General features: G+C 43.2%; 1 pseudogene; it reads right to left on the bottom strand.

Moving 5' to 3' along the window:
* Positions 1–3,128: 3,128 nt before the first annotated feature.
* On the bottom strand, positions 3,129–5,811 carry LOC105087528 (NADH dehydrogenase [ubiquinone] 1 beta subcomplex subunit 9-like; annotated as a pseudogene).
* Positions 5,812–18,196: the final 12,385 nt, after the last annotated feature.

Below are 18,196 nucleotides of genomic sequence, written 5' to 3'. Positions count from 1 at the left end.
TAATTTTTCAAAGGGTCCAACAGGGGGAGCCCAAACTCAACACTGTCAGGGTGGGGGGACTGGTGATTCAACTCAACTCTCACCACAGTTTAGAGTTTAACTTCAGAAACTTTGAAGGGCATAGTGCTTTTTCCCTTGAGGGTTCTCCCTTGTCCACATCCCCAAAGAGGTGAGTCCATCAAAATGTTCTATAGCTGGGGTTTATGCCACATGGCATCATTTTCCTCTAAGATGGCAAGCTATACTCAGAATCAGAAACCACGGTCCATGAAAGGGGTACCATGTCAGGACCAAAGCAAGGACACTGGGTTTCCCTAAGGCTGTGCTTCACACAACGAGCACACACAAAGCCTCCCGTGCACCCAAAATGCCTCCCACATCAAATCAGGTCTGTCCCACAATATTCCATTACACAGAGGAGACAGAGGCAGAAGGGACATGAGGCTCACTAGATTTGTGAAGGCTGGCTGTTCACATACAATGGAATTATTGGGATGATTCAAGGAGAGGCAGCAAATGAAACTTTGAGGAAATCTGGTTTCTTGCGGTAAAGAGCTTTTGTAACTTGAGAAAAGTTTCGGAAACTTAGAAGCAAAAAATTCTTCATCAGAAATGAATGAAAAGCCTTGGGTTTGAACAATGTGTGGCTACTTTCTAGCTGGCTGACCTACACAAGTTGTTTAATCTCTCTGAGACTCAGTCACTCGTATATTTATTCACTGAATCTATTATTTATTGAGCATCTTGTATGTATCAGGCATGGGGCTAAGTGAATCCTGAGGAGACAATGGTGAGCAAAACCAGGCACTGTCCTTTTTCTCATGGAGCTTACAATTTATTTATTTGTAAAAAAGCATAGTAACACTGGGACAACTGGATATCCACATGCAAAAGAATGAAGTTAGGTCCCTATCTCACACTGTATAAGAAAATTAACCCACAATGGATCAAAGACCTAAATGTGACAGCTAAGACTATGTTCTCTTCTCTTAGAAGAGAACATAGTCTCAAATCTTTGTGACTGCAGATTAGGTGGTAGCTTCTTGGCTACAATACCAAATGCACAAGTAACAAAGAAACAGGTAAACTGGACTTGATCAAAATTTAAAACTTTTGTGCTCCAAAGGACACCATCAAGAAAGTGAAAAGATGCCAAGATGTGGAAGCAACCTAAGTGTCCATCAACAGATGAATGGATAAAGAAAATGTGGTATAATATACACATGTGTGTATACACAATGGAATACTATTCAACCATAATTAAACTTTTGCCATTTACAGCAACTTGGATGGACTTGGAGAGTATGATGCTAAGTGAAATAAGTCAGATAGAGAAAGACAAATAAGTGTATGATATCACTTATATGTGGAATCTAAAAAATACAACAAATCAGTGACTATAACAAAAAGAAGCAGACTCACAGATATAGAAAACAAACTAGTGGTTACCAGTGGGGAGAGGCAATATAGGGGTAGGGGATTTAGAAGTACAATAATAGTTATGTATAAAATAAGCTACAAGGATATATTATACAATACAGGGAATACAGCCAATATTTTATAGTAACTATAAATGGAGTATAATCTTAAAAAAAAAAAAGGTGAAAAGATGATCTACAGAATGGGATGAAATACTTGTAAGTCACCGATCTGTTAAAGGGCTTGTATTGAGAATATATAAAGAACTCTTACAACTCAGTAATTAAAAAAAAAAGAATTTAAAAATGGGCAAAGGATCTTTATAAACATTTCTCCAAAGATATACAAATGGCCAACAAACACATAAAAAGATGCTCAACATAATTAATACCACTTTATACCCACTAAAATGGTAGAATAAAAAAAAAAACAGGTTGGAGAGATTGGAACCCTCATACACTGCTGGTGGGAATGTCAAATGGTGCAGTCACTTCAGAAAACAGCCTGGCAGTTCCTCAAAAGTTTCAACAAAGGGTTTCCATATGACTAGAAACTGCACTCCTAGGTATAATACCCAAGAGAAATGAAAACACATCCACACACATCCTTGTTCATAAATATTCATACCATACCAGCGCTATTCATAATAACCAAAACATAGAAACAACACAAATAGCCATCAATTGATGAATGAATAAATAGTGAATTGTGGTATCTATATTCACATAATGGAAATCATTAGGCAATAAAGAAAAACAAAGTAATGATAGCTGCTACAATGTAGCTGAACTTTGAAAACATTATGCTAAGTGAGAGAAGCCAGACACAAAAGGCCACATATTGTGTGACTTCATTTATATGAAATGTCCAGAATAGACCAATCCTCAGAGATAAAAAGTAGGTTAGTGGTTGTCTAGGACAGAAGCGGGCAGGGATCTGAGGGGAAGTTGGGAATGATTGTTCATGGCTTTGGGATTTCTTTTGGTGGTGATGAAAATATTCTAAAATCAATTGTAGGTTGGTCACAGAACTCCATGAGCATGTTAAAAACCATTCAATTGTACACTTTAAAATGGTGAACCGTATGATATAGGAATCATATCTCAATACTGCTATTATTAAAAATAAAGACATAATTCAAACAGATATGTGTACATACACATTCATAGTGACATTATTCACAATAGCCAAGAGGTGGAGGCAACCCAAGTGTCCATCGATGGATGAATGGATAAACAAAATGTGGTCTATATATACAATGGAATATTACGCAGCCTTAAAAAGGGAGAAAATTCTGACACCTGCTACAACATGAATGAATCTCAAAGACATTATGGTAAGTGAAATAAAAGCCAGTCACAAGAGGATAAATATTATGTGATTTCACTTATATGAGGTCCCTAGAGTAGTTAAATTCATAGAGACAAAGCAGAATGGTGGTTGCCAGGGGCGAAGGTTAGGGGGAGGGGGGCATGAGAAGATATTGTTTCCTGGATACAGAAGTTTAGTTGGGGAAGATGTGAAAGCTCTGGAGATGGATGGTGGTGATGGCTGCACAACAGTATAAATGTACTTAATGTTGCTGAACTGTATATTTAAAAATGGTTTTAAAATAGTATAAATTTTAGGTATTTATATATTTAGTTGTAATGCCTAGTTATTTTTATGAAGGTAAGTGTGTGTGGGTTCTGTAACTTATTTCCTTGCAAGCACAAATGGTGAGGGAAACTTCCTCTCTATGTGGGATGCTTCTGGGGCCTGGTCACCATATGCCACCACAGTGGGGACAAGTCACCGTCCTTTCAGGCAAAGGGCAAAGCTTTCACCTGAGGACTACCTGGCAAGTGTCCCCCTGCAGCTGCTTAACCTCTTGCTCCCAGATTTCCCTCCACAGTTTCTTCCACTGCTCTCCTGGCAAAGAATTTAGGATACATCGCCTTCTCAGAAGGATGCCAGTCATCTAAGTACCTCGCAGGGACCTTGTAACACTCTTATCTCTCCTGAGAGGTGCCCTCAGTAAAGCAGGGGAGATAAATGGTTGTGGATGCTGGTGGTGGCAGAATTCTTCCTCTGCCTCCCTCAGTAGCTGGGCAGACTTTACCAAACCCTTTTCCTTCTTAGATCTTCAAACCGGGCTCTCTCAAACAAGCAAAGGACCAGTATTTGTCCCTGTGGATGCACCACAAGTCAAGGTGGCATAGCACCTGCTTATAAAGCTGCAGACCTTCCACTGCTGGGTCAGGTAGGCCAGAGTACCATGGTGACCCATTCACCTTGGGCCACCGGGGTGCAGTAAAATGGTAAATCTTTGTTATATATATATTTTACCACAATTAAAAAAAAAATAAAAGCACAATAATAGTTCTTATTTCATAGGGTCATTGTGAAGAGTAAATGAGATTATTTTGGGCTGAAGAAACAGCCAAAGTAATTAACAGCATTTATGAACCAGGCCTGGAGACCAGGGTTTGGGATGGGGGAGGGACACAAAATTTCTACTGTATCTATTGTTTAGATTTGTAAACTGGCATATTTTTATAATTCAAAAAGTAAAGCAGTTCAGAAACAGACTCACAGACATAAAAAACAAACTTATGGTTACCAGGAGGGAAGGGGACAAAGGGATAAATTGGGAGCTCGAGATTTGCAGATACTAACTTCTATATATAAATAGACAGACCACTAGTTTCTACTGTATAGCACAGGGAACTATATTCAATATCTTGTAGTAACATATAATGATGGGGGAAGGTATAGCTCAGTGGTTAGAATGTGTGCTTAGCATGCACACACTGGGTTCAATCCCCAGAACCTCCATTTAAACAAACAAACAAACAAACCTAATTACCTCCCAAATAAAATAAATAAGTATCTTGTAGTAACCTATAATGAAAAAGAATATGAAAGGGAATATATGTATGTTTATGTATGACTAAAACATTATGCTGAATACCAGAAACTGATACAACATTGTAAACTGAGTATAAAAATAAAACAAATTAAAAAGTAAAGTGGTAAAAGGCTGCTTTTTGCTGTGTTACTGATTTATTCAAGATTTAGTGTCCACAGAAAAGTACATAAAGATTGAGAACAACATTCTATTCTTGGCTTATGTGTGGCCTTCTGTGTTTGTCTTTATGTGCAACTTTTTCCAGATTTCCTCAGCTTTGCTTACCTTTCTCCCCTCTCTGCCCCCATTTACTTAAGTCTATTAGTCACAAAATCTTAAACATCCCGGTCTGATCCCTGGATTCTCCCGTCTTGCCCCCAGAAAGACCCCAGACCTCACACAGGGGGGGTGTGCCTGCTCATTTCCCGCCAGTGTCCTCTGAACTCCTCTGCCCCATTTTACCTCCTTCCCTAAAGCGAAACCTTCCCTGAAATCTGATTTCCAGTCTTCCCCTTTGCAAACTGAGAGGCCTGCTCCTCCAGGAGGCGGGAGCCGGCGGGGAGCCCGGCCGGAAGTCAGTTTCCTGGGTGGGAGAATCCTGGCCCAAAGCCAGACGGCTGACGTCACCCGATCCAGATGGCGGAAGCCGTTGCCCAATCGGAGGAAATCGACGCCAGCACCACATTTCTCGGTGACTTTCTTCCTCGGTTCAGAAAAGCATTTTCCTCGACAGGAGGCAGCTGAGTCGGAGTGGAAATTGCCCTGACCTTTGAACCACACGGTGTGTTGACCGTGAAGCAGGCCGTGACTGACAAATGAATGTGAGACCTGACACCGGACTCCCGGAGTCATAAGACGGCAAGTCTGGGTCTTTGCCACCTACATTCTAACCTCTGACAAATCAGTTCAGTCGGTTTTCTTAGCCGTGAGTAACAATAGTACCTACCTCATAGAAGCTACTGTTGCATGGCTAGAATGAGGTCATCCATGTGAAAGATTTCATAAACTTCAAGCAGGAGTGCAACATTCTGCCTGTTGTGAGAGCCTTCCTGAGGGTGGTGGACCCCAAGGAGGCAGGATGGAGCGTGGTTACAGGCTGATCCCAGAGCCAGGCAGCCTGCACCAGAATGTGCAGCTGGGACATGAAACAGCCTCTGGGTGCCCAGTTATCTTGAGGTCAAAATGGAGGACGGTAAGAATATCACCCTGCAAAGGGAGGGGCAGGGGGTATAGTTCAGTGGTAAAGTGCATGCTCAGCATGCAGGAGGTCCTGGGTTCAATCCCCAGTACCTCTGTTAAAAACAATAAAAAGAAAATAAACATAATTACTTCCCCTCCAGAACAAACCAACAACAAAAAAATTTTTTAAAGAAAGAATACCACCCTCATCACAGTGTTATCAGGAGGGTGAGGTAGTTACTCCACTCAGACTACACAGAACACTGCCTGTCTTGTGGCAGCACTCACCAAGGCTTAGCTAGGATGATGGTTCCCAAGGCCATCATGTGCACTTGCAGGCCCTGGCCTGGGCGTTCAACCCGATTCCCAAGAGGTCTCATAAGAAGTTTCTTTCCTGACCCGCAGTCCACACAGCAGGCAAAGCTGAGACAGGAAGGGGGCAGCGCACAGCCATTCTAGGAACAACACAACAATTAACATCAGGATGGCTGAGGAGTCAATCCCCAATAGGCCTTGAGGCTCAAGATGGTGGGAGACTTGACTTCTAGCAGACCTTGAGCTTCATTATAAGCCCATTGTAATATATTAACATGGTGAATAGCATGCCATGGCAGTCCCAAGCCTAGCCATGAAAGGTCAAAGAGTGGGAAACGGCCAACTTCCTGTCCCAGCCCCTTCCCCAGACTACTTAGACTGGTCCTTCCACTTATTAGCATATGAAGCCACTGAGTTCATAAAAACTGGCAACATGATGACTTGTGGCCGCACCCTCTCTCTGCCTCTTCGGAGTTGGCCTACACTCTGTCTCTGGAGTGTGTACCTACTTTTACTCTAATCTGAGCACCCAACATCCACACCTTGTGGCCTTTCTCTTGCCTTTTGATGTATCTCTAAATAAATGTACCTTTACTACTGTGGCTCGCTCTTGAACTCTTTCCTCTGTGAAGCCAAGGACCCACACGTGGCGGGGCACGTTCCGGGGGCTCAACTGAAGCCTGGGACACAGCCCTCCTCACACCCCACATCCATTTTTCCTGCATCAGAACTATTTAACTAAAGTCTGAACATGTCACTTCTCTGCTGAACCACTCAAATCTGCCCCAGCCCCAGCCCCAACCCTACCAGTGAAAAACATCAAGCACCTGTGATAGGCCCTTGAGCCCCTCTCCAGCCTCTCCTGATGCCCACTGCCTCTCAGCAAGGGTCCAGCAACCCCAGCTGCCTGTAGATTCTCACCTCCACCACCTGGTTCCTGTTGCCCCTCTGCCCAGCATGCCCTCACCAACCTTGCCTTGCAAACTCCCAGTTCTCCTTCCAAACCCTTAGACTCAAGTCTTTCAGAAAGTCCCTTCTGACTCTTCTAAGCAGGGCCTGGATCCCCTTCTCCCATATTCCCCGTGGGCACCTCCATCATTGCATGGGCCAAATTGTATCCTAACTATTCAGGTGACTGTTTCACAACAAGACTGGGTCTTGTTCATCTCAAGCAAACTCAACATGAGCACAGGGCCAGGCACACAGCAGGGGCTCTGTAAACTTTGGGTGGAAAGTCTGATAAGTAGATGACCAGGAACAAATTGAGCCCAAGCTTGTTTGTTCAGCTACCATAACAGATGATTGTGTTTGCCTGGAGTTGGGATGAACATCTCAAAACAGATACAGTTTCCATTTGCCTCAGCTGTTGTTCTTAGAATCACCCTGTCTGTCTCCCCCATCCTCTGTATCTCTCTTTTCCCTGTTCTTATACTTTGTCTCTCCACCCTCAGCACTTTGTTTCTCTTTCTTGCTCTGTATCATATTTCTATACCCTTTGTTGCTTTGTAGCCTTTTCTCTTCATCTTTCTTTTGTGGTTGAGAGGTCCTGTTTTCTTGCCTCTTTTTAAGGGTTCTGGGCCGGTAAGAGTATACCTAGTTTCATGACTCCTCAGAAAGAAGGAGATTTTGAAAAGAAGGAAATCAAGCTTTATTACGTGCCCAGAATTTACATACATTTTATTTCGTGTAATCTTGGTAATAAATTTACAATGTGATATATCATCCCAGCAAGCTAGTTTATGCTTCTGTAACAGACAACCTCTTGCTGATGGTGGGTTGGCTGAGGCTCTGCTCTGAGCCATCATTGTCCTAACCTCAGGGCCCAGGTTGACATAGCAGCCACATCTAGAACATCACCACTTGCTATAGTGGAAGGAGGAGAGAATGTGGGAAAAGCACAACACACACTGGCTTTTAAAACTTCCATGGAAGAGGGGAGGGTATAGGTTAGTGGTAGAGTGCATGCCTAGCATTCATGAGGTCCTGGGTTCAATTTCCAGTACTTTTGTTAAATAAATAAACCTAACTTCCTCCCCCCATTAAAAAAAAAATTAAAACTTTCATGTAGAAGGGACACATTTTAATTGGCCAAAGTAAGTCACATAGTCATGCCTTGGTTAGTTGGTAAGAGTTACCCGGGGTGGCAAAGTAGAGTCTTCCTAGGTACCTGGAAGGAGAGAGAAACTCAAATATTGGTGAACAAGCCTTATAAACCATGGTGGATATTACTGTTTCCACCTTACAGATGAGGTGGCTGAGGCACAAGTTTATGTAGTTTAAGGACATGCAGGAAATGTCAAGAGAGTGGGGCTGAATGCATGCCTTTTGATTCCTGGGACTGTGCCCTTGCCAATTCAGTGGATTTGGGGTGCCTAGGCCTTCTCTACCACTTTTACCAAGTAGTTGGACTCTGCTCTGAGGCTTGGCTTGCTGGCCTGCTGGAGGCAAGATAAGAAGCCTAGCTTTGCTCACCAACTTCTGCATCACATCTGGTGAGTGGCATCAGAATTTCTAAGGGGGAGTTTGGGAGACTTCTAATTCCTAGGACAAAACTTGGTAGGTCACAAAACTTAGAGTACAATCATTAAAAACCTTCTAGGCAAAATTAATCTATGGTACTACAAGTCAGAATAGCAGTTCTTTCAGAATAGGGCAAGAAAGGAGTTTTGCATATTGACCGATAAGGGATCAAGGGAAACTTCTGTGGTGATACTATCTTGATCTGGATGGTGGTTAAGTGGGTGAATACAAATGTAAAAATTTATCAAGCTGTACGCTTAAGATTGGTACAGTTTGCTATATGTCATTTATATCTCAATAAAAATGAATAATAAAAAGAACTATTCATTATCAGAATAAAAATATTTACTGTGCCAAAGAGGCTGTTAAGAGAATGATAAGACAAGGTACCGAGTGGGAGAAAATATTTGCAAGTCACATATTCAACAAAGGACATTTATCCAGACTATATAAAGAACTCTCAAAACTCAACAGCAAGAAAACAGACAACCCAATTTAGAAAGTGGGTAATAGACTTGAATAGACACTTCACCAAAGAGAATAAAAAGTCCATAAGCACCTAAAAAGTTGTTCAACATTATTGTCCATTAGGAAAATGCAAATTAAAGCCAAGATGAATTACCACTACAGATCTGTTAGAATAGCAAAGATTTAAAAATATTAAGAGTTGGGAACGGTATAGCTCAGTGGCAGAGCACATGCTTAGCATGCATGAGGTCCTGGGTTCAACCGCCAGTACCTCCATTAAAAATAAACAAACATAATTACCTCCTCCTCCCCCCAAATTAAAAAATAATAATTTTTTTTTTTAAATATTGAGAGTGCCGCCAAGTGTGGGTGAGCAACAGGAACTCTCGTTCATTACTGATGGAATGTGAAATCACACTCTGGAACGTAGTTTGGTAATTTCTTATAAAGTTAATACACTTACCATACAAGTCAATAATCCCCTAGGTGTTTACCTGTGAGAAATAAAAATGTGTTCATACAAAAATCTTTACACTAAGTGCTCATAGTAGCTTCATTTATAATCACCAAAAACTGGGTTAAAACTGATAAATGCATAACTTGTCTTCTCCATGCCATGGTGTACTGTCCAGAAACAAAAAGAAACAGAGTACTCATACAGGCAACAACTTGAATGAATCGCAAAGGCATGATGCTGAGTGAAAAAATCTGGTCTCAAAAAGGTTACATGCTATATGTTTCCATCTATGTGACATTTTTAAAATACAAGGCTGTCGTGACAGAAGATAGATCAGAATAGCAAGTGGTTTGAGGGGGTGGCAGGAGGGAAGATGTGACTACAGAGGGATAGCTTAAGGGAGTTTTGGGAGACAGTAAAACTGGTCTATATTTTGATTGTGGTGATGATTGAATGCCAAACCAGGGGGCCAAGGAGGCCTGTCTGCTTTGTTCACTCCTTCCGACATCCTCGGTGCTGGAACTTAGGTACGAGGTGCGTGCTCACGGACACGCTGAAGGAATGTTCTGGCTCCAGCACTGATTCATCTTGGCACCCTTCGCAGGCCAGGCTATATTTAGCTTCCTCTCCAGCTGCCGACTGGACACACCACAGTTGGAAGGCATCACCAGGCCCCCTTCACAGCCCAGGCCTGGGTCACAAGAGCATCCTCCTGGAAAGCAGAGTCTCCAGCTGTGCCATAGTTGGAAATTTGTAGCTATTAGCAATCTGATGTGTTTATTGTTGCTGTCATTTTAATTTTTGCAGTACATTTTTATTAGAAAAATAACATCTGTTCAATACTTTTTTTTAATTGTCTTTAAAAAAATAGTAGACTCAGTTTTAATTTCCAGAAGCCATAACTGTTACTAGTTCTTTCTCTGTCTGTCTAGAGACATTTATGAGTAGTAAGCATGTATGTTCACATATATGTAACAGATACGGACGAATTGGTCCACAGCTCTTGGGACACAAGTAACGTCCTATTTCTTTTTCTCTTTTCATTTTTTTTTTTTTTCCCTTAGAGGCACTTGGAAAGTTCATCTGTCCTATTTCTTTACAGACTCACTCATATCAAATCTGGCTTCAGCCCTGCCCACCACTGACTGGAATTCTAGTGTCTGACAGTTTCCAGACACCCTCCCTTGGGTCAGACAAGGAAGCCGAGGCTTCTGCAGTCCTGAGGAAACAAACAAGAGTCTGCTCCTCTGACCACGTGGTCGGCATTCCTTGCTCCTCACCCAGGCCTGTGGGCTCCATTGGAAGCCGACCACTTGGCCGAGCTGGGCTGTTCCTAATCAACCAGGCATGGCCTCAGCAAAGCCAGAAGAAGGATGAAAAAAATCCCAACTTTGTAAATAATTTGATATTTAAGGAAAAGAAGAAAGAGGTGGAGAAGGAGATGGAGAGAGAAGAGAGCATCAACACACTCAGGTGTCTAGGGGAAAAAAAATCACAACTCTATATAGTACATCTTTAAAGCTGTTGTTGGTTTCACGTGGTTCTTTCACTTTTAACTATATTGGGATTGGGGCTGGGGGGCACCATGGTATTTACTGTGTTTCCCCACAATCTTGACCTGGCCTTGCCTTGGGGCTGGGAGGCAGTTGTTGAATGCTCTGTGCAGAGCCCACAGCCCACAGCCCAGTTCTCAGGGACCCTGGTGACCAGTCCCACCTGAGAGGCTGCTCATGAAAAGGCCGAGCTCTCCACGCACCCTGAGAGTCCCCTTTCTTCTCTCTGAGTCCCCAGAGGCACAAGAGTCAACCAAGGAGTAGGCTACTGCCTTCACACCCTTCCCTCTCAGACCAGACATCCAGCATCTTCCAAAACCAAGTGGTGGCACTTTCCTTTAAAGCCCCACCCAGCCTGCATCTTCCCTTTCCTTCTAAAACATCCAAAAAAGCCAAACCCCTCAAAGGGTCAGGAAACCCCAAACTTGAAGGACACAAAGTCCTGACAATGCAGAAGAGGGAGAGAAGAATTCCTTTCTTCCTTGTTCATTCTCAATATATTGTTGCTACAATAAATTCATAATAAATGGTCCCTACTAGATAAGATATTCATTTAAATTTGCTCATTTCTTCAAATATGATGCCTGTCAGGAAAGTTATTATAGGAAGATTGATCAATAATCATTTCTGAAATGTTTCTTCTATGAAGAAACTCATCCTGGTTATAATGTGGGAGCTTTAAAGAATCTCAGGATCCTTCTGAGAAATTTTAGTACAATTTAGAAAACAAAATACGTATACTATCTGAGAAGCTCTTTGAGGACAGCACAGGCCAAAGGATACTTCAGGAGCACCTACTAATAAAAGCTAACATTTGCTGATAGCCTACTAGGTGCCAGGCGCTAAACTAGCCCTGGGGATACTGCCCAACCAACCAGACAGAGATGCTTCCTGCCCTACAGAGCTCAGAAGGACAGACATGAAACATACCGCAGTGAAGTGGGAGTACAGGTTGCCACAGAAATTCAGAACCAGAGGACCAAACACAGGATGGGGTATCAGGGAAGGCCTCCCTTAGAGACTGATGCTTAAACTGAGACTTGCAAATGACAAACAAAATAGAAAGACATCAGAGCTTGGAGAGGGGAAGCTGAGTTTATTGCTTAATAGGCAAGGGAGAGCCATGGTCCTCAAGAAATGAGTCCAGTGGGTCTTCCCAAACAGAAACTGAAAGGCCTTAATATAGATTCAAAAAGAGGAAACTCACCACTAAAGCAGGAATTGAGTTCTGGTCTCTGGCTCCCGAGGGGTTGGCCACACAATGTTGTGATTGGCCATCTTTAGTTCTCAGTTCTCAAAAGAGCAGGCAGTTTTCAAAGAGGTCCCAGACGAGTCCTGTGATGTCTTGGTGGACTCAGATCAAAAGGAGGCAAACCCATATCCTCTTGCTCCAAGGCTGGATAGATTTCTTTTCTCTTATAAAGACCAAATAAGAATGAGACAGGCAGAGGGAAAAGGAAGGTAATAGAGGGATTAGGTCTGCAAGAGATCTGGACAAGATTGAGCAAACAAGAGAAATTCAAGATACAGAAGCAAGGAGGCTGAGAGGAGAGTGGGTCCTTAGAAGAGGCTGGTGAAGTCGGCTAATTAAGAACAGCCTGGTAGCAGGGGTGGGTATAGCTCAGTGGTAGATGCTAAGCATGCACAAGGTCCTGGGTTCAATCCTTAGTACCTCCATTAAAAAAATAATAATAAAAATAATTTTAAAAGAAAGAAAGAAAAGAAAGCCCTGGTAGGCTATATGTTATGAACTGAATTGTGTCTCTCCAAAATTCATATATTGAAGCCCTAAACCCCAAAGGGACTATAATTGGAGATATGGTCTGTAGGAGATAATTAAGGTTAAATGAAGTCCTAACAGTGGGCCTTAATCTGATAGAATGGGTGCCCTTATAAAAGACACAAGAGAGCTCTCTCTGCCCATGTGTGCACAGAGAAAAGACCATATAAGCACACAGAGAGTCAGCAGCCACCTACAAGTCAAGAGAAGATGCCTCAGAATTAAACCCACCCTGCTGGCATCTTGATCTTGGCTTCCAGCCTCCAGACTCCAGAACTGTGAGAAATAAGTTTCTGTTATTTAAGCCACTCATTCTGTGGCATGCTGTTTCGTAGCCCAAGCAGATTAATACACCATGTTAAGAATTTTGAACTCAACATCAAAAAAAGAAAAAAAGTTTTTAAATGGGCAGAGGACCTGAATAGACATTTTTTTCCAAAGAAGACATACAGATGGCCAAGAGGCACATGAAAGGATGCTCAACATCACTAATCAGGGAAATGCAAATCAAACCACACTTACCTCACACCTGTCAGAATGGCTATTATCAAAAAGACAACCAATAACAACTGTTGGCAAGAGTGTGGAGAAAACAGAACCTTGTGCACTGTTGGTGGGAATGTATAGTGATGCAGCCACTGTGGAAAATGGTATAGAGATTTCTCAGAAAGTTGAAAGTAGAGCTACCATCTGATCCAGTATTCCACTTCTGGGTATGTATCCAAAGAAAACAAAAGCACTAATTTGAAAAGATATATGCACCCTCTGTGTTCATTGCAGCATTATTTGCTTGCCAAGATATGGAAGTAACCTATGTGGCCATCAATAGATGAATCAATGAAGAAGATGTGGTGTATACCTGCAATGGAATATTATTCGGCCATAAAAAGGAATAAAATCTTGCCATTTGCAACAATGTGGATGAACCTAGAGGATATTATGCTCAGTGAAATGAATCAGACAGAGAAAGACAAATGCTGTATAATTTCACTTATATGTGGAATCTAAAAAACAAAACAAATGAATAAACATAACCGAACAGAAACAGAGTAATAGACATAGAGAACAAACAGGTGGTTTCCAGGGCGGGGGCAGCGGGGTTGGAGGACAACAGAAGTAGGTGAGGGAGATTGAGGTACACAGTGTACAAACTTTCAGCTACAAAATATATGTCACAGGTATAAATGTACCATGTGGGGAATATAGTTAATAATTATATAATATCTTTGTATGGTGACAGATGACAACTAGAATTCTCATGGTGGTTGTTTCAAAATATAGAGAAATATCAAATCACTATTCTGGACACCAGGAACTAACACAGTGCTGTAGGTCAATTACACTTTAAAAATAAACAAACAAACTTACAGAAAAACAGATCAGATTTGCAGTTACCAGAGGTGGTGAGGTGGGAGGAGGGGAAATCAGATGAAGGTAGTCAAAAAGTAAACTTCCACTTAAAAGATAAATAAATACTAGGGATGTAGTGCACAGCGTGAGAAACATAATTAACACTATTGTATATTATATATTGAAAGTTGTTAGAGAGTAAATCCTAAGAGTTCTTGTCACAAGGGAAAGCTTTTTTTCTCTATTTCTTTAATGTGGTATCTATATCAGATGCTGGATATTCACTAAACCTACTATTGTAATCATTCCATGTTGTCTGTAAGTCAAATCATTGTGCTATACACCTTAAACTTGTACGGTGCGTACGTCAATTATATCTCAATAAAACTGGAAGAAAAAAATAAAAAGACTTTTGAGCATCTTCCTAAAAGTTGGTGCGAAGCGTCTGGGGCTTTAAGCTGGGAATAGACATGCTCACACTCAGATCTGGGAAGGCTCACTGGCTGCAGTGTGGAGGAGGGATCTGAGCAGGGCAAGACAGGAAGCAGTGAGAGCAGGTCAGGGGTGGGTGTAGGCACCCAGGCTGGAGATGATGGAGGCTTGGAGCATGGTGACGTGGAGGTTAGAGCAAGCGAACAGACTGGAGAGACCTTCACAGGGTTAAATCAATGAGACCTGGGGACTAACAGAATGGGGGAGCGGCAACTGCAGAGACCCCTAAGGCTCAGTGGAAAGAGCTCTGGGCTGGGAGTCTCAAGATCAAGGTTCTAACCCCAGATCTGACACCAATCAACCCCCCAATGGCTCTGGCCAAGTCACTTTACTGTCCTTCACTGCTTTTGTTTCTTCATCTTGTGGGAATAGATGGGGCCCGTTGAGCTCATGGTCCCACTCAATTTCTACTATCTATGATTCTACAAAGTAAATGTGTTACAAGGACAAAATAAAACAATAGTGTCACCTCCCCCAAGGTTTAGGGACCCTTCCTCTATGTGTTACTTAATACCATTGATCATCATATACTTAAAGATGTATTAGAATATTCCATTTACTGGTCTGTCTCCTTCAAAAGGCTGAGAGGTCCTTGAGGGCAAGAACTGGGTATTCTGGTATGGAACCAGGTTAGGCATATGGTAACTGATTCATTGTGATGCAGGAAAAACAGTTGTGGGGCGTGAGGAGGGCCGTGTCCCAGGCTTGGGCTGAGCCCCTGGAACGTGCCCCGCCAAGTGTGGGTCCTTGGCTTCATGCAGGAAAGAGTTCAAGAGTGAGCCACCATTGAGTAAAGGTAGATTTATTTGGATATACATCAAAAGGCAAGAGAAAGACCACAAGGTGTGGGGCTTGGGTGCTCAGGTTAGAGTAAATGTAGGTACACACTCCGGAGATGGAGTGCAGGCCATCTCCAAAGGGCTCAGTGGCTTCATATGCTAATAAGTGGAAGGACCAGTCTAAGTAGTTTGGGGAAGGGGCTAGGATTCCCAGGAAGTTGGCCATTTCCCACTCTTTGACCTTCAACCTAGCTTTGGGACTGTCATGGAGCCTGTGGGCATGTTATTCACCATGTTAATATATTACAATGCGCATAATATAATGAAGCTCAAGGTCTGCTAGAAGTCAAGACTCCCACCATCTTGAGCCTCAAGGCCTACTGGGGGTTGAATCTTTCACCATTCTGGTGTTAATTGCTGTGTTATTCCTTGAATGGCTGTGACCTGCCCCCTTCCTGTCTCAATTGGATCTGTGAAATTAAAGTGTTGAGAGGACAGACACATGGTTATTCAAGGGGGGCAACTTGGTGCCACGTGTTGTGTGTTTTCTGTCTCCAGAAAACACAGGGTGGATCATGACCATCAGATGGTCATCTGAATAAACAAGAAAGCCAGTCATGGACCTTACAACAAGTAGCCAAGACAGACGTTAAACACACAAGGACAAAAATGATGGTTTATTTCTAGTTGTGGTGAGGGCTACAAGGAAAAGTACTGGCTACTGTGAATGTGTAATAGGGAGACCTAACTCGGGGGTAGAGGAAAGGTTTCTCTGAGAGAATGACCTTTATGAGAACAAGGATGAGTTGATTGACTCATAGATCAAGGAAGAGAAGCGAGAAGGAAAGGGGGAGGGGGAGACAAGGAGAGACTTTAAGTGGAAGGAATAAGCTTGCTTGAAGGCCAGAAGCAGGAAGGAATTCTGGTGAAAAGAAGACAGGAAGGAAACCCACCGGAATGGTAACATTAGCTAGATCGGGGTTGTGGAATTTTGGGTACTTTTTATTTTCCTTTCTATGTATACATTTTGCATTTCACAGATTTTCCACAACAAACACACGTTATTTTCATCATCAGAGGGGGGTGGGGAACATTGTTAGTTTAAACAAAATAATAAAGGATATGGGGAGAATGTCATGGAGGAGGGGGCACATTCCAAAGGAACTGGTGACTTAAGCAGTGAGTAATCCCCACGTGGGGGGCGGGGGAGGGGGAGCAACAAGAGCACATCAATGGATGTGCTGGAACAAAGGAGCACAGGTGACTCACAAACGATAAAGTTGAAGCTGGTCCACCAAGGTCCACAAAGGTAAGGCCAAGGAGTTGGAGGTGACATGAGAACTTGCAGGGAGCTAATTTCAAAGGGCGTATTAGCAGAGAGGATCAGGACACGGAGAAACCAAGACAGAAGGACCCTAAGGGGTCCCTGCAGGGCTGGTGTGGGAGAGTGAGGTCCTGGTGAAGCCAGGCCTACAACATGGGGTAGATTTGGTCCTTTGTTACTTCCCAGGCATCGGGGCTAAGACTGCCCCATGCTTTCTACCCCCAGTTCGGAAGTGGAAACTGTGGTTTCTAAAGGTCCTTCCGGATCTGCAATCTCTGAGAAAGAAACTGCTGGCCTGAGGACATTTTTAAAGTGATAAAGTCAAAGATTGGTTTGGGAGGGGTGGGGGTGGCAGGGCACAGGTAGGATTTGGAAAATTGAGGCCTGATACAAGTTCTAACTAAGATCTGCTCCCACCCCCTCCTGATCTAGATAAGCACCCCTGCCACCCACACTGGATATTTGGCCAGCGTTTCCTCCAGAGGCTGTGAAGTATTTTGAGGGCTGGGATGTGTGCTGGAGAAGGGGTTGGAAATTGGCTCCCCTCTCCCCTCTGAGCTGGACCTACAGGAAATGCCTCAGCCACTTCCCTTCCAGGCTTTCACATATTCCCATGCAGTTACCTCAGATCAGCAACTGATCGCCTCACCTGAATTCTTCTTGGCATCTCCCATTCACCCCCTACTCCTGATATGGCTGCTGCCTGCTCAGAGATGAGCAAATTCGTCTTGGCCTTCTGCCCAGCCCGGAAGCCAAACACAGCACGAGGGTCAGTACCCTAGCCCTTGCCTGATCTCATGACAAAAGAGATGCAAAATCATAGTATTACTTTTTTTAAATGGAGGTACTGGGGATTGAACCCAAGGCTTCGCGGATGCTAAGCACGCACTCTACCACTGAGCTACACCCACCCCCTCTAAAATCATATTAAGTGATGATATTAAATCACCATGTTAAATCTATGCATCAAATGCAGGATTGGTCAGAAAGCAGCTGAGGGTTCTCTGTCCATGGCCCTGTAGTTGGCCCTGTGCTGCCATGAGGATGGAGGAGGCAGGGGTGCTGAAGAAACAATCCCAGCCCCTAGGAATCTCACTTGCTGTTTGGAGGCATCAAGTTCTTAATAAAAGTAGTTTCAAGCCAGAAGACCTGGGTTCATGTCACAGCTGAGCTCTTGCTAGCTGAATCATCTGAGGGGTAGTCCACTTACCCCTCCAAGCCCCTTAGTTCCTTCAACTGTGGGATGGACAGGACAGGGAACTTAGGATCAAGTGATGCAGTGTGTGAGAAAAATAGACTTAAAAGGGGTATCCTCCTTCCACCAGTATCTACTGTGGGCCTATTACTGCCCAAACATTCAGGATATAAAGACAAAGAAGACAATAGGAGCAGGCCAGGCTCCTGCCCTCGGGAAGTCCCTCCAGTTGCTGTTGTCACTGATGACTGTTGAATCAACGGGGCCATTCATAAGAAGCAAACGAAGAGCTCCGACAGAGGGTGGAAGATTGTATTTTCCAAAGATGGATGCCCCTTCCTCCATGCTCTTCTTGTCCCGTGACTGACACTCCAGGGTGTAATCATGTTCCCTCCCCTTGAGTCTGGGTGGGGCTGTGGCTGCCGTGACCAATGGGGTATGGAGAAAGCAACGCAGATTATGGAAAGAATACAGT

This window comes from Camelus dromedarius, chromosome 19 (genome assembly GCF_036321535.1).
Source record: "Camelus dromedarius isolate mCamDro1 chromosome 19, mCamDro1.pat, whole genome shotgun sequence".
Lineage (NCBI taxonomy): Eukaryota > Metazoa > Chordata > Mammalia > Artiodactyla > Camelidae > Camelus > Camelus dromedarius.
This window is presented reverse-complemented; position numbering and strand designations above follow the sequence as displayed.